At 39.0% G+C, this 23,478-nt stretch overlaps 1 protein-coding gene and 1 long non-coding RNA gene across 4 annotated transcripts in view; one reads left to right on the top strand and one right to left on the bottom strand.

Moving 5' to 3' along the window:
• The window catches only part of LOC126203029 (uncharacterized), a 54,272-nt gene extending 44,530 nt beyond the window's left edge, over nucleotides 1–9,742 (top strand). The window contains exon 2 of the mRNA XM_049937268.1: nucleotides 9,561–9,742. The gene's annotated coding sequence lies outside the window, so the exon portion shown is untranslated. The remainder of the gene's footprint in view (nucleotides 1–9,560) is intronic.
• Nucleotides 1–23,478, bottom strand: part of LOC126203030 (uncharacterized) — a 49,264-nt gene that overhangs the window by 19,209 nt on the left and 6,577 nt on the right. Inside the window, exons 1-3 of one of the 3 annotated variants that reach the window (XR_007540215.1) lie at nucleotides 20,513–21,036; nucleotides 9,485–9,637; nucleotides 7,764–8,464 (exon numbers count right to left, since the gene is read on the bottom strand). This is a non-coding gene — a long non-coding RNA (uncharacterized LOC126203030). Of the gene's footprint in view, nucleotides 1–7,762; nucleotides 8,465–9,484; nucleotides 9,638–20,512; nucleotides 21,037–23,478 lie in introns of those variants that run through there. The other 2 variants (XR_007540217.1, XR_007540216.1) reach the window with 2 other exon arrangements.

Raw genomic sequence — 23,478 nt, 5'->3', positions numbered from 1 at the left:
TTGCACTCACTCCCTCATTAGGACCCGTTCCGACAGGAGGCGCTCGCAATCACACGTAGTGCCAACCTCAACCAGAAGAGTAATCGATAGCGTCTTGCACCCGAGAGCCGTGCCACGGCTCATATGTTATGTAGTCATCTTGTACACTGACTGTTATTAACATTGTGATCTGCTATGAAAACAACCTTTCCTGAAATAAAAAAATCACAACCCAAAGAAAATGTCACCTCTGCTAGGTTTCCCAGTAGTTGCCAACTTCATTAGCATCATTTGTTAATTAACTGTAACAACACACAGATATGTATCCACTTCATTTACAGCTATTTTTGATGGACATTTTCCTGGTGTATATTGGTATATGCTGGTTGTGATATTCTATCAGTTTATGCTTTGTATTCATATTTAGTGTAAACATGTGTTTGTATATATTGTAATTTTGGCTTTTGTACTAAGGTTGGCTTGAGAATGGGCACTGCCTGGAACTAGTCACTGACTATCCATTTTAGTTGCAACTCAGGCTGTCTCTTTTGCATCACACCTTACTTTTCTTGAGCACTGTTTCAATGTTCTCAAATCAAATGCTCCAAAGCTTTGCCTTTAGTGATGGGAAAAAAATAAAATCACAGGATGCATGATCAGGGCTATATGGCAGAAGCAGTACACAGGTAATGTTGGATTGAACCAGGAACTGCATGACTTGATTTACGACACAAGGCCATCCACTGTCATAATAAAGACACCATCTAGCCCAAGAAAGTTCTGGTCACTTCCTTGCAGCGTGTTCCCTGAGTATAGCCAATACTGATGTATAGTATGCTGGTGTAACAGTAGTGTGAGGGGGGGTGGGGGGGAGGGGGGGATTGCATGATGGTAAATCATTCCATAGCAGTCAAATAATGTGATCACCATCACTTTCCCTACAAATGGGACAACTATCTTTTTTGATGTTGGAGAACCTGGCAATTTCCACAATGTGCTGACTTGTTTTCCTTCAAGATCATAATGATGTAGTCATGACTCATTACTGGTGATAATTGATTCCAGAAATGTGTCCCATCCATCAGCAAAGTGACACAGCAGCTCATAACTGTCTTCATTCACACAGCCTTTTGTTGGGAGTCAACAGATGTGGCACCCAGAATGCACAAACATGGGTCATAGGGAGATGATCATGCACAGTCATAAAGACACTGCCATATGAAATTCTCAGCAATTCACTGAGGTTATGAAATGTTATCTGCTGATCCTCATGGACAATTACAGCTGTTGTTTTGATGTTGTGTTCAGTCACAGCAGAAGCTGAAACACCAGGCACATCTTGCTTAACACAGACAAGTCAGTCTTGAAGCACCTAAACACTGCTGCAGCTTTTTGTATGTTTCAGTGACTGTGTGGTTTAAATAAACACAGAATTTTATTGTGTCATACTACTCCTCTCCTGTTACCTCCATTGTCTGGTATATGAAATGCAAAGAGCTTCTACAAAATAGAGCATTAGTACCAATCTACTGATACTTGAGTGCTGCCGCTTATGGACATTATAAATTAAAACCCACTCTTTCAAATACTCATGTTACAGATGAGAAAATATCATGGAAGCCACAGTCAGTCTCAGTCTTTGTTGATCAGAGTTTATAGATATTAGCGTCAGTCATGTTGTGAAACAACAAAAATCAATAAAATAAAACAAAGCTCCAGGGTCTGTTAGAATTCCTGTCAAATTGTGTCCAGAATTTGTGGCTGAGTTAGACCCAATTTTAACCATAATATACACTACATCCCTTGAACAAAAAACTGTTCCCAGTGATTAGAAGAAATCCAAGTTGCACTTGTCTACTAAAAGGATAGAAAACTGATTCACAAAACATAGCTCATTGATGTCCATCTGTTTTAGAATCCTACAATGGAAAATCCAGGATGGAATGTAACAATATTATGAGAAGGAAAGTTACTACTCACCATATAGTGGAGATGCTGAGATGCAGATAGGCACAACAAAAAGAATCTCACAATTATAGCTTTTGGCCATTAACACCTTCATGAACAAGACACACACACACACACACACACACACACACACACACACACACACACACACACACACACACACACACTCAAACAAATGCAACTCACACACACAACTGCAGTCTCCGGCAACTAAAATCACACTGCAAGAAGCAGCACCAGTGCATGATGGGAGTGGCAACTGCGTGGGAGTAAGGAGGAGGCTGGGGCAGGCAGGGGGAGGGATAGTATGGTGGGGGTGGCAGGCAGTGAAGTGCTGCTGGTTAGATAAAGGGCAGGGGAGAGGTGTTGAGGGGGGGAGGGGGAAGTAGTGAAAAAGGAGAGAAATAAGAAGACTGGCTGTGGTGGTGGAATGACAGCTGTGTAGTGTTGGAATGATAACAGGGAAGGGGCTGGATGGGTGGGGACAATGACTGACGAAGGTTGAGGCCAGGGATGCAGGGATGTATTGCAGGGAAAGCTCATCCCTGCGCAGTTAAGAAAAGCTGGTGTTGGTGGGAAGGACCCATATGGCACAGGCTGTGAAGCAGTCTTTGAAATGAAGGATGTTTGGCAGCTTGTTCAGCAACAGGGTGGTCCACTTGTTTCTTGGCTACAGTTTGTCGGTGGCCATTCATGCGGACAGAAAGCTTGTTGGTTGTCATGCCTACATAGAACGCAGCACAATGGTTGCAGCTTAGCTTGTAGACCACACGACTGGTTCCACATGTAGCCCTGCCTTTGATGGGATAGGTGATGTTAGTGACTGGACTGGAGTAGGTGGTGGTGGGAGGATATATGGGACAGGTCTTGCATCTAGGTCTATTATAGGGGTACGAGCCATGATGTAAGGGATTGGGAGCAGGGGTTGTGTAAGGATGGGCGAGTATATTGTGTGAGTTTGGTGGACGGTGGAATATCACTGTGGGAGGGGTGGGCAGGAGAGTAGGCAGGACATTTCTCATTTCAGGGCACTGAAGCCTTCATTGACCATAATTATCCTCCCAACCTCGTACACAACAAAATCTCCCATGCCTTATCTTTCCAGTCTCCCATCACCCCCCAAAGTCCCACTGTCTGGCCACAGAGGAGCATTCCCCTCATAACTCAGTACCACCCTGGACTGGGGCAACTGAATTATATTCTCCGCCAGCATTTCAGTTACTTCCCGTCGTGCCCTGTGTTGAGATGTATGCAAGATTAATAGTCAAATGACAGCCTACTCAAGCTGGCATCCCTGACATGATCACCTGCATAATATCACTGAATTAACGAGTGTTCACCAGGGAGATTTACAAAATGACTGGTACTTCAGCTACGACTAATCCCACCGTGTTGCGACTAGCTATAAGCTGCATGGCTACCACCTTTCTAGTCACACAGTCTGGCTTCATGGTTTGCACAGGTGAAGGCCATTTCTTTCTATTCTAGAATTTTGGGAGACACTACCAAGTTTGTGCTGGTAGTAAGTTAGTTAGAGCAGTGGTACACTACAGAGGATCTCAGACCACAGTGCTCTATTAGTGCCATTACCTTGCGTTAGCCCAAAGAACACAAATAGGAAAAGCAGAGATTTTAGACAAGAAAATGTAGAAATGTTCGTCAATAAATTCAGCCTCATCTAATGGTCATTTACTGCTCAGTCCTCAGTAAAAGAAAATTTCAATGAGTTTCTGGAGGCCTTCTTGATGGTTTTCAGTTAATGTTTTCCTTTCAATAAATGCTTTCTTGACACACTTATGAAGGGATCATGGATAACAAGGAGTACTCATATTTCAAGCATGAGAACAAGAGAACTACATAGGGAGACAAAAGTCAGTCCAGAGTCAGAACTCTTCAGCTATGTAAGGAAATATAAAAAAATCTTTGATAAAGTAGTCAGACATGCCAAAAAATTGCCACACAGATTATAGTGCCTTGGTGGCCAAGTTAGATCTACTGAAGCAGCAGATCAGTGACTCAAGCAATCTCAGAGGCCAGCAACAATACCGCCAATGCTCACACGGCAGATCACCAATGACCTCTTTTGAAACTATGTCTGGTCAGTAAGGTATCTGTTGGTATCACCAAAAATTTAGTGAGCAAGCTCACAGATGGAGAAACCTGTGCAATTACCCAAATGCCGCTGGCAGGTGGAAGTAGGTGCTTCCTCCTATTTCTGGTTAGTGTCTCCAAGCATGTTTGTTAGTGATTGGCAGTCTGGCTGGAAATATTTAATAGACACTGGGTCCTAATTGTGTATTTATCCACTGAGAATGTTGCACAGAAGATGACTGCCTATATCATTCTCTCTGGCCATGGTGAATAACTCAGTGAAACCAACATACAGCACTCTGCAACTAGAATTAATTTTGGGTTTGCATCGAGTTTTCACATGGGATTTCATTGTCATGGACATCACTGAACCCATTATTGGAGCAAACTTCCTTGCCTATTATACCCTACTGCCAGACGTGAAGAACATGAACCCGGTTGATAACACCACTGGCCTGACTGCATCTGGTTTTCAACAAGATGCAGCTGTACACACTGCCAAACTGGTTAAAGTCATGGACAAAGAGTACACTGAGTAGTTGCATGGATTTCCAGCCTTGACACGACCACCTGGCATGCCTAAGAAGGTGCTGCTGAACACTGTTCACTATATCAAGGCAAATGACAGGCTCCCCACATCTTGTAGACCATGACATTTGGCTCTGAACTGGCTGGCAATTGCAAATGCCGAGTTTGGCAGTACAGTCCATGAGGGAATCATATGCCCATCAAACAATCCCTGGTCACCCCTGTTATATCTAATCCTGAAGAAATGTTGTGTGTGGAGTTCGTGTGATGACCATAGAGCTCTTAACATGAGAATAATACCAGGCAGATACTCTGTGCTGTTGTTGCATGATTACAATTATGTATTGAATGGTCTCAGTATCTTCAGTGTAGTAGCCTGTGCTAAAGCATATGTGCAGATACCCACAGTGGAACAGGATATCCCAAAGACTGCTGTAATTGCTCCTTTTTTGCTGTTTGAGAACATGTTTATAATATTTGGTCTCTGGAACATACACAAACCTGGCAAAGGTTTATTGACTCAGTGCTGCAAGGTCTGTCTTTTTACTTAGCCTGCTTTGATGACATCCAGAATTTTTTGGACCCATCCGAGTAGTATCATCAACATTTAGAAGAAGTATTCAGATGGCTGGAATGACTCAGTGTGATCCTCAACACAGTTAAATGTATCTTCAGCCAGACACAGGTGGATTTCCTGGGATGAAGAATATCACCTGCAGGATCGCTACCACTACATGAGAAGGTGGAAGCTGTCTTGCAGATTGCACAGTCAAGCACCACCAAACAATTTCCCTGGTTTCTGGACATGTTGAACTTCTTCCACCACAACCTGCCACCCTCAACTGAGCTACTAGAGCCATTAGCTGCAGTCCTCTCTGGCCCAATGAGTAAAGGCAACTCAGTCATAACAGGGGCTGATGGTATGAGCTTGGCATTTGAAGCAGCCAAGAAGAGCATCACAGATGCTGCACTATTCACGTACACCAACCCAAATGCATCCTTGCCACTGGTAGTTGATGCTAGTCAATTGGTTACTGGCATGGTGTTACAGCAACAGTGTGGTGATGTGTGACAGCCACTACTGTTCTTCCCACACAAGTTGTCACACTTGCAACAGAAATAGAATATTGTAGCCATGTCTGAAGCTATTAAATACTTCAAATGCAGTGTGGCATTCAAGCCTCAGCTGGAAGCCAGAGACATTACCATCTAAACTGATCACAAACTGTTGACATATGTCTTTCATCAGAACTACACGAACTAGAATGAGATTTTCACTCTGCAGCGGAGTGTGTGCTGATATGAAACTTCCTGGCAGATTAAAACTGTGTGCCCGACCGAGTCTCGAACTCGGGACCTTTGCCTTTCGCAGGCAAGTGCCCGCGAAAGGCAAAGGTCCCGAGTTCGAGTCTCGGTCGGGCACACAGTTTTAATCTGCCAGGAAGTTTCACTACATGAACTGTTCACTGAGGCAGCAAAACCAGCTCATGTTCACTCTCTGGTGTTAAAAATGTGGTGGCCAAATGTCTCTCATGGGTCAGCAGTATCTCCAGCATGATCAGCAACACTGATCTTGCCAAAGCACAAGAAACAGACGTGGAACTACTAACAGCAACATCATCAGCATTAGACCTCCATCTAATTGACATTCCCACAACCAATGATGAACTATATTGTGACATGTCCATATCAAAACCTCATCCTTTCTTACAAACCACATTCAGAAGAAACACATTCATGACTTTACACAAATTGAGTCACCTTGGTGTACAATCAATGACCTGTCTGGTGACAAATTATTGTGTATGGTCATGGATGCAAAAGACTGCCATGAATGGATGAGAAGTTGTATTAAATATCAGCACAGCAAGATTCACTGACACATACACACACCTGTAGGGGACTTTCAAAACATGACTGTCCATTTCACCCACATCAACACCATCATCATCGGGCCACTACCACTACCTAATGGCCAATGTTACCTACTCACATTGATAGACCACTCCACCTGCTGGCCAGAAGTTGCACTGATAGACAATATTTCAGTGGAAACGTTGGTATTTGCTTTTGTGTCACACTGGATATCATAATTCAGCTGCTGTTACTCATCACAACGGACCATGGGCAGCAATTACAGTTTGATCTGTTCACCCAGCTCACAAAATTTTGTGGCACAGTCCACCACGAGATGAGGAACTACCACCCGGGCAGCAGATGGATGACTGAGAGGTGGTACATTCATTTCAAGCAGCATTGATGTGCCATGACACCAAGTGTACTAAGACCCTTCCCATGATGCTACTGGACCTCACAAACATTTATAAATTGGACTTAGATGCTTCATTGGTTGAGCTGGTGTATGACAAGAAGTTGCATCTGCCAGGTGAATTTGTGGGCTCGACACACTGCCACTACTGGACCGAGATCAGCCCAACCTTTTCTGTCAGCTCAGAGACAACATAACCTAGTTCTGCCACCCATCAGCCTTCTAGACAAGGAACAGCCTCTACCTTTGTGAATGAGGACCACAGTACCCATCCCCATGTCTTGCCACATGCAGAGGGCATCAAAATGTCTCAATAGCCTCCATACACAGACCCACATTACACACTTTAGATTAGATTAGATTAGTTTACGTTCCATAGATCTGTGCTGAGGAGATCCTCGTGGATGTGGAACATGTAAATTTTATTTTATTTTATTTTTTTTTTTTAAGCTGAAATAACAATACTAATAGTATGAATATATACAATACATCATTTGTTTCTATGAATAAATTCGTCAATGGAGTAGAAGGAGTTGGCCACTAGTAAGTCTTTCAGGCTCCTTTTAAACTGATCTTTATTTGTAACTAAATTTTTTATGTTTACTGGCAAATTATTGAAGATGAGTGTTCCTGAGTAGTGGACCCCTTTTTGAACTAAAGTAAGTGCTTTTAAGTCCTTGTGCAGATCATTTTTGTTCCTGGTATTGTATGTATGAACTGAGCTGTTTGTTGGAAAAAGAGATATATTATTTAGGACAAATTTCATTAATGAGTAAATATACTGAGAGGCAGTAGTTAGTATACCCAGTTCTTTGAAGAGGTTTCTACAGGACGTCCGTGAATTTACTCCACAAATAATACGTATTACACGCTTTTGGACTCTGAAAACTTTTGTTTGACTTGAAGAGTTACCCCAAAATATTATACCATATGACATTATGGAATGAAAGTAGGCAAAGTATGCAAGCTTTTTCATTTTTATGTCGCCTATGTCTGCTAACACTTGAATTGCAAATACAGATTTGTTAAGGCGTTTATGCAGTTCTGTGATGTGCTCTTCCCAACTGAATTCATTATCAAGTTGTAATCCCAGGAATTTAAGACTGTCAACCTCTTCTATCTGCTCTTCTTCATATTTTATGCATATGCTGGGTGGAAACCTCTTACAGGTTCTAAATTGCATATAGTGTGTCTTTTCGAAGTTTAATGTCAGTGAGTTGGCTTTAAACCATTTATTAATATCCATGAAAATATCATTAGCAGATCTTTCTAGAACTACACTTGCAATGAGGAAAAACATTTGACATTTTGATTAATGAGAAGTTGATCACAGTTTCCACTGTCAGGGCCAAGCTGGCACACACGTCTCAAGAAGCAGTCCCATACGTCTCAAGAAGCAGTCCCATCAGACGTTCCATGGCTCCAGCCTCATCCAACAGTTGTTCCATCACCAACATCACTGTCAACAGTGCCAACTCCAGCATAAGCAAATCTACCAGCAGCGTGCAAAACAAATTCTGGTTGACACATCCATTTTCCAGCCCAATTTTTGGATAGTGTTCTGCTTCCACCAGGAGGACTGATGTAGTGATCATCTGCCGGTATGGAGTGTTGTGTCACATGCACCATCTGCAAGTGTTTACAAACAATGTTCTGTCAAACATTATGCACTAGATACAGGAGGCATTGTGTTTTATATATGTTTTTCTTTCCTGTATTCTTTCATTTATGCTTTTAATGGTTTATTACCTTCCATGCCTAGTTATTAGTGCATAGATACGGGATAATTTGTGTGTACTGTTTGTTGAGGATTAATGTGGAATGGTGACATGTATCCTTAGAAGCTACCATATTTCTTCACCATTTCTCCTGTGACTGCATGTGGTAAAGTTTGTCAATGATTGCATGAATGAGTTTTTCATGTAGCCCAGTTTCTAGTTTCACTGTGTTGAGATACACACAGGATTAAATCATTGAACAACAGTCTACCCAGCTCATAGAGTAAATAGAATGTACAGAGTATTGGTCACAGAATATGGATTGAGAGTAAACCGAAGAATGACGAAACTAATCAGGAGTAACAGGAATGACATAGGTGACAAACTTAAAATCAAGGCACGAACCATACACTAAACAAAGAGAAGGAATCTTGCTACCTTGTAACAAAATAATGGATGATAGATGAAACAAAGAAGATATATGATGCTACTAGTACACACAAAGTGGACATTCCTCATTAAAAGAAGCCTCAGAGTGAAGAAGAAATTTCTGGAAATATATGTCTGAAGAACACCATCATACAGAAGTGAATCTTGGACTATGGGAAAACCAGAAAAGTAGAGAACTGTAACAATTGAGAGGTGGTGTTACAAAAGGATACTGGATGGATAACACAAGAAATGAGGAGTTTCTCTGCAGAATCATCAAGAAAAGGAAAACATTGAAGGCACGGATAAGGAGAAGGGACAGCATGACGGGACATGTGTTATTATTTTCCATGGTACTCGCACTAGAAAGAATTTTAGGGGAAGACAGAGATTTAAATACATTCAAAAAAACAATCAATGATGTAGCCAAGAACACCTTTACCTTTATAGACAAATAATTATAAGCACCTATATATACTTTACATGCACTTTAAGTTATTACCATTATTATCTCAAGTGTACTCGTTTTTGTAAGTTTCTGAACCTGAAAGTTAATTCTTTGATCTTCTTTGTTGCAGCACAGTGATACATAATCAACATATGCGAAGAGGTGGCATGACACAAAGCCAACGTATCCAAGGGGACAACATGACAACTGTAAAAAGAAGAACAAAAGTGTTTAGAGATATATGAAACATAAAGAACATGAAAACTGTACTAACAATTTCCTTGATCCAATAAAAAAAATTGTTAAATATTACAAAAATTTACAGTTTTTCAGCCATGCAAAAATCCCTTTCCTACACTTTTAACATTTTATTCTTAGTTAAGACTCACAAGTTAAAGATGAAATTTTCATTAAATGTACACAATAAATGCTGTCCTATCAGCCACAGATTTCATTAAACTGCCCCAATGCAGTGTCACCTATCATTTAAGCTCAAATGGGCAATTTTTCAGTAACTGTCCATTTCACAAAAATATAAAAGATGTTTCATAGCTAATGCTATGCTATGTATATTTATTAAACTATTAATATGAAAATGACTACAGCAGACGAATTCACATTTCCACCACCCCTTGTGTTCGCACTTCCTGTTAATTAGAGTACACAGCATTTACATGTAGATCTACACCTATACTCTGCAAACCACTGTGAAGTTCATGGCAGATGATATATCCCATTGTACCAGTTATTAGGGTTTCTTCCTGTTCCACTCATGTATAGGAAGAATGAGTGCTTAAATGAATCTGTGTATGCAGTAATTATTCTGATCTTATCCTCATGATCCCTATGTGGAGCTGTACTATATTCCTAGTGTAATTATGTAAACCTGGTTCTTGAAACTTTGTTGACAGACTTTCTCAGGATAGTTTGCATTTATCATCAAGAGTCTTCCAGTTCAGTTGCTTCACTATCTCTACGACACTCTCCCACAGATCAGACCTGTGGCCATTCGTACTGCCCTTCTCTGTATACAATTAATATCCTCTGTTAGTCCTATTTGATATAGATCTCACATACCTAAGCAATATTCTAGAACTGGTTGCATGAGTGATTTGTAAGCAATCACCATTGTGAAATGGTTGACCTTCCCCAATAGACCAATAAACCTGCTTAACCCTCAACTGAACCTTTGTGATCATTCCATTTCGTATCCCTACATAAGGTTACATCCAGGTATTTGTAAGAGTTTGCTGATTCCAACAGTGACTAACTGATATTATAGTCATAGGATGCTGTGTTTTTTTGTTTTGTGAAGTGCACAATTTTACATTTCTGACCATATAAAGCAAGTAGGCAATCTTTGCACTACTTTGAAATCTTATCATGATCTGAATAAATATTTATGCTGCTTCTTTTAGACAGTACTTCATTATAGATAACTGCATCATCTGCAGAAAGTCTCAGGTTACCATTAATATTGTCTGCAAAGTCATTAATGTACAACATAAACAGCAAGGGTCCCAACACATTTCCCTGGTGCACACTTGAATTACTTCTACATCTAACAATGACTCTCCATTCTGGATAGCATGCTGCATTGTCCCTATCAAAAAGTCCTCAATCCAGACACAAATTTCACTTGATACTGCATACGATCATACTTTTTACAATAAGCATAGGTGTGTTACTGAGTCAAATTCTTTTCAGAAATCAAGAAATACTGCATCTAACTGACTGCCTTGCTTCAAAGCTTTCAGTATATCATGTGAGAAAATTATGAGTTGGGTTTCATATGATCAGTGTTTTCACAATCCATGCTGGCTGGAATTAAGGGAGTTATTCTGTTCAAGATACCTCTGTGTTTGAGCTCCGAATATCTTCTAAGATTCTACAACAAATCAAGTTTTGTGGATCACTTCTCCAGGTGTGACCTGTGCTTTTTTCAAAGAACTGGACATGTGTTTTTTTTTTTTTTTTTTTTTTTTTTTTGGTGAGGGATTTACAATAGATCATAGCACTAGATATAGCACTGTCATGTTAGAGAAAGTCAAATGAAGGCCAAGAAGAAATTGCTTCAGTAACGTGAAGTAACATTCTACTTTCCCACATACAGTGCCAGTCATATGGTACCTGCTTTTCCCAAATGGAACATGTTTTTCTGTGTCATTATTTCCTCAAATTGTTTGAGATAGTCTGTAGATTACATTTTTACTATGAGCCCATGTTATGCTGACATGATTCCAGAAAATTCACTTTGTGGTGTCTACAATGTTATTCTATTTATATACTTACAGGCGCTGTCTTCACTTATTGCTCAACTACAGACTGTCCAAGGGGCCATTCCACATGCAATAATTCAATGTTTCATAACCCTCTATCTCATGTTTTCACAAAACTTTTCACATTTGCTTATACTTACAACATAGGAACTTCTGCAAAATCTTTCTGGTCTCAGATTATAACTGTAACTTACACTGAATTTTAAATGTATATTCTGATAACTGGGCTCCGCAAGAATGTCAGTGCTAAATGACACCTACATAAACACCATAATTCAGGTGTTTATGAAGCTTTCAATTTGGAATTTTTTTCATAAGTTAAGAGAAGCACATACGTAACAGACACATAATTTTTCGATTTCAGAAAAATTGTGAGGATGTGGAAAAATACCTATATCACATATCTGCAACCTGCTGGGAACCTCATTTTGATCTTCAATAATCCCACAGATTGTAAGCTTTCTAATAAAATAAAAATTTTCATGCATCTTCTACTAATTGACACACACATTTGGACACAAAATACTGTGATGGAAAAGGGTCATTTTAAGTAAGTTCATCCACTCACAGTCTCACTGCCTCAGATGCGCGGGTGGCAAATTAGCATATTTAAGTATAACTCATTCTAGGCAGACAGGTTAATTTTAAGTGTGAAAATTAACTTCCTTTCATTTGAGTAATTTAGTAATTTTTTAAAGACTATAATACATTGTATTTGTGTGTTCAGACAATCACATACTCACAGTGATAAAGTGTTCTTAGACAGCAGTAGCTTGTTTGAAACCTTTATAGGCATGAAAAAACGCAACAATTGCTGAAATTCATTGTTGAGAATAAGGGCAACTATTAGTGTATCTGGCCTCAGTTTCCTTTTGTATTTCTGTGAGACAGGTCATATCTGTTTGTGGTGCGGTCCTTATCATTCTCATCATATAAAGTATGTTTTAAGGGAATTAGTGTTCAGTTAATTGCAATGGAAAATGTGAATTCATGCACTTACGAAAAACAACGTGTTATTTGACAACTTGTGCCCTAGTAAAAACTCTACAAAAAATAAAAGAGCTGGGTGAAGATCAACAAGATTTGACATTGCTGTGATCCAATACAAGCATTCCACAACATCAAGGAAGTGCTACTATTTGTAGACATCATAGACACTATTGTTGTTGTTGGTGGTGTTGTTGTTGTGGTCTTCAGTCCTGACTGGTTTGATGCAGCTCTCCATGCTACTCTATCATGTGCAAGCTTCTTCATCTCCCAGTAACTACTGCAGCCTACATCCTTCTGAATCTGCTTAGTGTATTCATCTCTTGGTCTCCATCTATGATTTTTACCCTCCACGCTGCCCTCCAATACTAAATTGGTGATCCATCGATGTCTCAGAACATGTCCTACTAACCAATCCCTTCTTCTAATCAAGTTGTGCCACAAGCTCCTCTTCTCCCCAATTCTATTCAATACCTCCTCATTAGTTATGTGATCTACCAATTTAATCTTCAGCATTCTTCTGTAGCACCACATTTTGAAAGCTTCTATTCTCTTCTTGTCTAAACTATTTATCGTCCACGTTTCACTTCCATATGTGGCTCCCTCCCACCATGAACCATGGACCTTGCCGTTGGTGGGGAGGCTTGCGTGCCTCAGTGATACAGATAGCCGTACCGTAGGTACAACCACAATGGAGCGGTATCTGTTGAAAGGCCAGACAAATGTGTGGTTCCTGAAGAGGGGCAGCAGCCTTTTCAGTAGTTGCAAGGGCAACAGTCTGGATGATTGACTGATCTGGCCTTGTAACAATAACCAAAACAGCCAGGCTGCGCTGGTACTGTGAACGGCTGAAAGCAAGGGGAAACTACAGCCGTAATTTTTCCCGAGGGCATGCAGCTATAATATATAATTAAATGATGATGGCATCCTCTTGGGTAAAATATTCCGGAGGTAAAATAGTCCCCCATTCGGATCTCCGGGCGGGGACTACTCAAGAGGATGTCGTTATCAGGAGAAAGAAAACTGGCATTCTACGGATCGGAGCGTGGAATGTCAGATACCTTAATCGGGCAAGTAGGTTAGAAAATTTAAAACGGGAAATGGATGGTTAAAGTTAGATATAGTGGGAATTAGTGAAGTTCGGTGGCAGGAGGAGCAAGACTTCTGGTCAGGTGACTACAGAGTTATAAACACAAAATCAAATAGGGGTAATGCAGGAGTAGGTTTAATAATGAATAAAAAAATAGGAGTGCAGGTAAGCTATTACCAATAGCATAGTGAACGCATTATTCTGGCCAAGATAGACACAAAGCCCATGCCTACTACAGTAGTACAAGTTTATATGCCAACTAGCTCTGCCGATGATGACGAAATTGATGAAATGTATGATGAGATAAAAGAAATTATTCAGGTAGTGAAGGGAGACGAAAATTTAATAGTCATGGGTGACTGGAATTCGAGTGTAGGAAAAGGGAGAGAAGGAAACATAGTGGGTGAATATGGATTGGGGGAGAGAAATGAAAGAGGAAGCCGCCTGGTACAATTTTGCACAGAGCACAACTTAATCATAGATAACACTTGGTTCAAGAATCATACAAGAAGGTTGTATACATGGAAGAATCCTGGAGATACTAGAAGTATCAGATGGATTATATAATGGTAAGACATAGATTTAGGAACCAGGTTTTAAATTGTAAGACATTTCCAGGGGCAGATGTGGACCCTGACCACAATCTATTGGTTATGAACTGTAGATTAAAACTGAAGAAACTGCAAAAAGGTGGGAATTTAAGGAGATGGCACCTGGATAAACTGACTAAACCAGAGGTTGTACAGAGTTTCAGGGAGAGCATAAGGGAACACTTGACAGGAATGGGGGAAAGAAATACAGTAGAAGAAGAATGGGTAGCTCTGAGGGATGAAGTAGTGAAGGCAGCAGAGGATCAAATAGGTAAAAAGACGAGGGCTAGTAGAAATCCTTGGGTAACAGAAGAAATATTGAATTTAATTGATGAAAGGAGAAAATATAAAAATGCAGTAAATGAAGCAGGCAAAAAGGAATACAAACGTCTCAAAACTGAGATCGACAGGAAGTGCAAAATGGCTAAGCAGGGATGGCTAGAGGACAAATGTAAGGATGTAGAGGTTTATCTCACTACAGGTAAGATAGATACTGCCTACAGGAAAATTAAAGAGACCTTTTGAAAAAAGACAACCACATGTATGAATATCAAGAGCTCAGATGGAAACCCAGTTCTAAGCAAAGAAGGGAAAGCAGAAAGGTGGAAGGAGTATATAGAGGGTCTATACAAGGGCGGTGTACTTGAGGACAATATTATGGAAATGGAAGAGGATGGAGATGAAGATGAAATGGGAGATACGATACTGCGTGACGAGTTTGACGGAGCACTGAAAGACGTGAGTCGAAACAAGGCCCCCAGAGTAGACAACATTCCATCGGAACTACTGACGGCCTTGGGAGAGCCAGTCCCGACAAAACTCTACCATCTGGTGAGCAAGATGTATGAAACAGCCGAAATACCCTCAGACTTCAAGAAGAATATAATAATTCCAATCCCAAAGAAGTCAGGTGTTGACAGATGTGAAAATTACCGAACTATCAGTTTAATAAGTCACAGCTGCAAAATACTAACGCGAATTCTTTACAGACCAATGGAAGAACTAGTAGAGGCCGACCTCGGGGAAGACCAGTTTGGGTTCCGTAGAAATATGGGAACACGTGAGGCAATACTGACCCTACGACTTATTTTAGAAGCTAGATTAAGAAAAGGGAAACCTACATTTCTAGCATTTGTAGACTTAGAGGAAGCTTTTGACAATGTTGACTGGAATACTCTCTTTCAAATTCTGAAGGTGGCAGTGGTAAAATACAGGGAGCGAAAGGCTATTTACAATTTGTACAGAAACCAGATGGCAGTTATAAGAGTCGAGGGACATGAAAGGGAAGCAGTGGTTGGGAAGGGAGTGAGACAGGGTTGTAGTCTCTCCCTGATGTTATTAATCTGTATGTTGAGCAAGCGGTGAAGGAAACAAAAGAAAAATTCGGAGTAGGTATTAAAATCCATGGAGAGGAAATAAAAACTTTGAGGTTCGCCGATGACATTGTAATTCTGTCAGAAACAGCAAAGGACTTGAAAGAGCAGTTGAACGGAATGGATAGTGTCTTGAAAGGAAGATATAAGATGAACATCAACAAAAGCAAAATGAGGATAATGGAATGTAGTCGAATTAAGTCGGGTGATGCTGAGGGGATTAGATTAGGAAATGAGACACTTAAAGCAGTAAAGCAGTTTTGCTATTTGGGGAGCAAAGTAACTGATCATGGTCGAAGTAGAGAGGATATAAAATGTAGGCTGGCAATGGGAAGGAAAGTGTTTCTGAAGAAGAGAAATTTGTTAACATCGAGTATAGATTTAAGTGTCAGGTAGTCATTTCTGAAAGTATTTGTATGCAGGGTAGCCATGTATGGAAGTGAAAAATGGACGATAAATAGTTTGGACAAGAAGAGAATAGAAGCTTTTGAAATGTGGTGCTACAGAAGAATGCTGAAGATTAGATGGGTAGATCACATAACTAATGAGGAAGTATTGAATAGGATTGGGGAGAAGAGAAGTTTGTGGCACTACTTGACCAGAAGAAGGGATCGGTTGGTAGGACATGTTCTGAGGCATCAAGGGATCACCAATTTAGTATTGGAGGGCAGTGTGGAGGGTAAAAATCGTAGAGGGAGACCAAGAGATGAATACACTAAGCAGATTCAGAAGGATGTAGGTTGCAGTAGGTAGTGGGAGATGAAGAAGCTTGCACAGGATAGAGTAGCATGGAGAGGTGCATCAAACCAGTTTCAGGACTGAAGACGACAACAACAACAACATGGCTACACTCCATACAAATACTTTCAGAAACAACTTTCTGACATTTAAATCTATAGTCGATGTTAACAAATTTCTCTTCTTCAGAAACGCTTTCCTTGCCATTGCCAGTCTATAGACACTGTCATTTAAAAGCTTTTGAAAATCATCAAAGAACTTGTTGTGACCTTTCAAAAAACACAGACAAACATTTAAAAATCTTTGAGGTCAGTTTGCATGTCTTTGTCAGAAACATTAAGTGCTAGAAGAATGTATGTAAAATAGAACAAAAACTGTGTACAACATGTGATAAGATTTGTGAATAGAAAACTGACATCAGTGATAAAAATGAAAGTGACGCGGATGACATGGAGGTGACATTTCATGAACCAGTACTGAAAAATCAAAGTATTGAGGATAAAAATAAAACATTACATGATTTGGGGTGCTCTCCCTCAAAACCACTCCACTCCAAATCTCAGCAATCTCAGAAGATAGAAAAAGTGAAGCATGTTTTGGAAAGAAAAGTTTGAGGGGCAATAGATTGCTGCATTGAGGATTCTGACCAACGAGAAGAGAAATTTGATGATGAAATTGTTAAGAAAGCCGAAGATTTTGATGCCATAATATTGTTGATGAAAGAAAAAGTGGCTACTGTAAGGGTACCAGAAAAAATTCAAATTTTAACTTTAGCTCCACCCTCTTGGTCTAAAGAAAACATGTCAGAATTCAGTGTGTGTGAATATGTGGTTTGACAAGCAAGGAAACTGAAAACAAAAAATGGGTATTTAATCAATTCCTAACCCAAAAAGGGGGAAAGTTATTACTGATGAAGCGGTAAAGATTGTCACTAATTTCTACCAAAATTATGAATATACTAAAATGTTGCCAGGAGCAAAAGACAAAGTTAGCATTTAGAAGAATGTTTATATGCAAAAAACCCTCATCCTTTACAACTTCAGAGAAATGCACTCTTGTTTTAAATGGGAGAACCCAAACATTAACATTGGTCAGTGTGTGTGTGTGTGTGTGTGTGTGTGTGTGTGTGTGTGTGTGTGTGTGTGTGTGTGGTATCCACCAAAATGTAAAACTGCTTTTGGATGCAGAACAGATTGAAGGAACATACAAAGAACTTACATACTGCACAAGTAAATTAGCAATACATGATGTAGGATTTGTAAATGCTGTCCAGAAAGATATGGTTAAGTGGCTGGCAGAGCATTTCTCACAAGTGAAGAAATTGCATTATTTCACTGATGGATGTGCTGCTCAATATAAGAATAGAAAAAGGTTTAAAAATTTGTGTGAGCATTCCTTTTTTGCTACTAGTCATGATAAATTTGTGTGCAATCATTTGGGAGGAACTTTCAAATGTATACTGAGAAGAGCTACTCTTCAACTACCAGATGATTCACAAAAAAGAGCTGCATCTGGTGTTTATGATTTCTGCAAATCTAATACTGACATATGTGTTTTCACTTCTCAGACAAAGTCAATGAAGACTTCCTATGCAACAACTGCAACAAGAGATTTTTGACAACCTGCACAATACCTGGTACCAGGAATTTTCACCATTACAAACCATCTTCTTGTGATTCCTTAGAGATCAGGAGAGTAATTTCTTCTGAAAAGCCCTCCTTGACTTTTTCATTAAATGAAAATACCCCAAAATGAACATGCACTCATCCTCAACAAAATTCTTTTGTAGCAGCTGTATATTATGCTAGGTGGTACTTCACCTTCATCAGAAATGTCTGTGTTGAAGGAGACGTTGCATTATTTTTTCTCCACCCACCTGGACCAGCAGTGTCATTCTTTTGGCATGAGAAGAAAGATTGTTTTGTGCCTTTGGAAAACATTTCATGCGTTGTTGGTGTACCTAAATGAACATCGTTAGGTATAAAGAATTACTTTAATGAAAGTGCTTTCGTCGTTCGTCCAAGCCTCGTGCCTCAGTAGTGTGTTTACATTTTGTGGTGTGCAGTTGCAGCTGTAGCGGCTATAAAGCTAAGTACGGACAAAGTACTGACATTACAAAACAAGTACTGACAAAGTTATTTGTGCACTGTTATACAGTAATCAAATTTAATAGTTTTCACTGATGTCTTGTGCTGTTTGTGGTGAAATAATGATTTAATAAACTTCTGGAATGTTTGCTCACTGTGTTTTTTGAGTTTTCTTTGCATTGAAGTCATTAATTAAGTTTTGTGCTTTACTTTCCAGCTGACATTTCGCATTGTTTCTTGCGAAATATTTCAGTAAAATTTTCATTCAGTGTTTTAATTTCATTGAGTGTTCCAGTTGCTGCTTGAATTTTTGGTTTTAGCTAATAACTTTGTGAAGTTTTGTTGGTATTGACATTACTTGTGGTCGTTAATGACCACAAGCTTCATGCGCTGATAGAAAGCACTGAAACTGAAATGATTATAGGAACAGAAAGCTGGCTAAATCCAGAGATAAATACTGCCAAAATTTTTACAGAGGCACAAACCGTGTTCAGAAAGGATAGATTAAATAAAGTAGGTGGTGGTGTGTTTGTGTCTGTTGGTAGTAGTTTATCTTGTTGTGAAGTTGAAATAGATAGTTCCTGTGAATTACTATGGGTAGAGGTTATACTCAACAGCCATACCAAAATAATAATTGGCTCCTTCTACCGACCCCCCGACTCAGATGATATAATAGCTGAATGGTTCAAAGAAAACTTGAATCTCGTTACAAATAAGTACCCCACTCATACAGTTATAATTGGTGGAGACTTCAATCTACCCTCGATTTGTTGGCGAAAATACATGTTCAAAGCCAGTGGAAACAGAAAACATCTTCTGAAATTGTACTGCTTTCTCTAAGAATTACTTTGATCAATTAGTTCATGAGCCCACACAAATTGTAAATGGCTGTGAAAACATACTTGATCTCTTAGCCACAAATAATCCTGATCTAATTGAGGGTGCCATGATGGATACAGGGATTAGTAAACACAAGATCATTGTAGCGAGGCTCGAAACCATATCAACCAAAACCACTAAAAATAAAAGCAAATATATCTATTTAAAACAGCAGATAAAAATTCGCTTGATGCCTTCCTAAGAGAGAGTCTCCATTTGTTCCAAGCTAATTACGTATGTGTAGACCAGATATGGCTCAAATTTAAAGATACAGCATCGACAGCAATAGATAGATTCATACCGCATAAGTTAATAAGAGATGGGACTGATCGACCATGGTATACAAAACATGTCAGAACACTGTTGCAGAAGCAATGAAAAAAGCATGCCAAATTCAGAAGAACATAAAATCCCGAATACTGGCTAAGTTTCAAGGAAGCTCAAAATTTAGTGTGGACGTCAATGCGAGATGCTTTTAATAGTTTCCACAATGAAACATTGTCTCTAAATATGGCAGAAAACCCAAAGAGGTTCTGGTCATATGTAAAGTACACCAGTGGCAAAAAACAGTCAAAACCGTCACTGCGCGATAGCGATGGAAATGTTACCGATGATGGTGCCACTAACGCGGTGTTACTAAATACAGTTTTCCGTAATTCATTCATGAAAGAAAATGAAGTAAATATTCCAGAATTCGAAACCAGAACAGGTGTTAGCATGAGTGACATAAAAGTAGATATCTTAGGTGTTGCAAAACAACTCAAATCACTTAAGAAAGGCAAGTCTTCCTGTCCAGATGGTATATCAATCAGGTTCCTTTCAGAGTATTCAGACACAATAGCGCCTTTATTAGCAATCATATACAACTGCTCACTTGACAAAAGGTCTGTTCCTACAGAATGGAAAGTAGCACAGGTTACACCAATATTCAAGAAAGTAAATAGGAGTAACCCATTGAATTACAGACCCATATCACTGACCTCAATTTGCAGTAGGATTTTGGAGCATATACTGTACTTGAACATCATGAAGAAAATGTCTTATTGATACATAACTTACATGGATTCAGAAAATGTTGTTCTTATGCAACACAGTGTAGTGTAACGACGTAAGTTTTTTATAAATGGTTTTCGTTGATATATGACCATGTGCAGACTTCGTCACCTACGTCAGTTACAACCCACTTCAAAATAATTTATATTCTTTTTAAATTGTCATAGAATGGTTCTTGAACGAAACTGTAAAACATCAGTTGAGTCGTATGCAAAGAATTACATCACTTGGGCCAATTGGTTTTCGCAAACTTTTTCGATTTAAATTTCGTTTGTTTCTCCTCAGAAATTATATTGACACACGTTATCTTGATTTAATCGATATCAGAATCACGCATTGAATAAACCTTTGAGATTCAAAGTTTCGATGACCGCTGTCAGAATTCAATAATCTTGTCCAATATATTATTAATCCATTCACATAATTCTTCATAAATAAATCCTCAGAACACGTGTTTCAACTTTAGTAGCATCCACTATTTTATTAGCTTCCTACACATACAGAGGTGAACTTGACCGTTGACAAACTAGGACTGACTTTTCAATAGGATTAAGCTCTATATGACGTCATTGTTGTACAAAAAGAGTACAAAAAATTCATTTTTAATTTTTAGAAGCACGACGCAACAACTCGGTTCCAGGATCTTCTGTTGCTCCTTGGCTGTCGACCCGCGACGTATAGCGGCCAGCAATTTCCTCTCTGGTCGCGGCAACGAAGATGCTGTCTCCGTTCGTTGCGCCGCCCTCTCCGTACATGAAACATAAAAAAATACAAAACTTTTAGATAATTTACAGCTATTACAAATATTAAGAAAAATACATAAACAAAACTAAATTAACTTATATTCACCTGCAAACTGGGCTGACACTGGTGGATGGGTGACGCTTAATTTCGTCCCACTACATACCCCACCCACAAGCTCAGTTTGTCAGGTTTTAACCGAAAATAAAATTTTTCAATATACAATATTTAACTGTTAATACATTTTCCTCACATTTTACGTACTCTAGAGTCCTTGCTCTTAGATAGATTTAATCCTTTTAATACGATCTTGTTGTGACTATTTGTCATTTACTCTTATTTGTGCTATTATGGTAGTTCATAACCGGATATATGGAGATTACTCCTCTTCACTTAATAGTTGCTAATCAATACTAATTTAGTACGTTCTTTAACGTTGTTACATTGGGACAGAGCGTTCAAATTGTGGTAAATTAGTTTCAGTTTTATTCACTTACTGGAGTTATTCTTTCCAAAAATGTATATTACTAATAAGTTTCTCACAATAACAAATAGTACTATTTACTTTACGTCATTCTTTTCCCTAATGCTTTATTTATGCCTGTGGTCAAGAAGAAATCAAGCAAAACTTTCTTTAGAATCTCGGCACGGCTTTCTTTACCTTCGGACACCTTGTTGGGTAATGGCAATTTATTTAGGAGAAACAAGCGAGAGAGCCCCGTCTGGTGTGTTCTATATTAACACCATTACAAACCTCTATCAAAGGCACTCTGCTATGTTCTCGTGAGCCATATAGCTCTGGACGCCCATGGTCCCTAAAATTATTAACCATCCCCTTTGGTTCCTACTATCCGAGTAAATTTAAAATATACAAAATTCCTTTTGACCTAATGGCAAAATTTCTTCCATATAAATCCCCCTTTTGGTTATCTTTCTTTTCTTGAAGTACCAGTAGATTATTGTAGAACACTTGTTCAAGCTTTCTGTTTAATTCTTTAAAATAATACGTAACTATCACGAAAACTTCACATGAATAAACTATGAACGCTCTTCCGTGTGTAACATATACTAAATATTAACTTATTTAGGAATGAAGGGTTTCATTTGATCAACACTATATAATCCTTTAATTACACCTGATGAAGGTTCCATAAGAAGTAACGCTTTGGGATGTACAATCTTATGTACAACATATGGACCTTCAAAGATAAAGAAGAATTTTCTACATTCCTTACCAATCTTAGAACTTTTAGGATGAGATCGTACTAACACAAGATCTCCTACCTGAAATGAGGGTTCTATAGCATGTTGATTATAACTTTTAATTCTCCGTTCGGCATTTTTAACAATCTGTTCGCAAACTTTTTCGTCTGGGATGCATTGTTGGATCTCATTTACTGGTGGCCAAGGTAGAGCAGCTAGTAAAGGCTCACCTATAATTCGTTTGCCTAAAATTTCTATAGGTGATAATCCCGTCGTTAGGTGAGGCAATTCATTTAATATCTTTTCGAATTCAGGCATTAGTTTGGCCCACCGAGTATGTTTACGTGCACAATAAGTTCTACATAATCGTCCTAATTCTTTCATGACTCTTTCTACTAAATTACTTTGAGGGTGATATTTCGAAATTAAGATATGTTTGATTCCAAATTGTTTTATCATATCTTGAAATCTTTGACTAATAAAGGCACTACCGTTGTCAGACATAAGTCGTTTAGGAATGCCCCAGTTAACAAAGTAATTTCGGGTGAGGCAGCGTATAACGCTTGCTGTATTCGCTCGTTTCAAGGTATATAGCTTCACATGTTTGGACCAACATTCCATTACAACAAACACATAAGTTAATCCTCCTGAACTACGAGGCAGAGGGCCGAAAAAATCTAATGACAGTAGATCCCACAAACCTCGAGGAATTACAGCATATAATTTATAACGCTTAGATTTGTTATTAACTTTAACCTTTTGACAGGTTTCACAAGCCCTAATAATACTCCTCACGACACGGGACATATTTTTGAAATAATAATACTTCATTAGATGTTTAATACATTTATGTATTCCAAAATGCCCGTATCCTTCATGAATATAAGTAATTAACTCGTACACAACAGTTTTCGGAATGCAGATTTTCCATCTCTGGTGTTCCCTCTGTGCTTTCCAATACAACAAGTCGTTAAAATATAACCACACACCCCGGGTGTTAACTGTTTCGTCCCCATTATTAAGGCTTT

The sequence above is a fragment of the Schistocerca nitens genome, chromosome 9 (genome assembly GCF_023898315.1).
Source record: "Schistocerca nitens isolate TAMUIC-IGC-003100 chromosome 9, iqSchNite1.1, whole genome shotgun sequence".
Classification (NCBI taxonomy): Eukaryota; Metazoa; Arthropoda; class Insecta; order Orthoptera; family Acrididae; genus Schistocerca; species Schistocerca nitens.
Note: the sequence above shows the minus strand (reverse complement) of the source record. Positions and strands in the feature narration are given on the sequence as shown.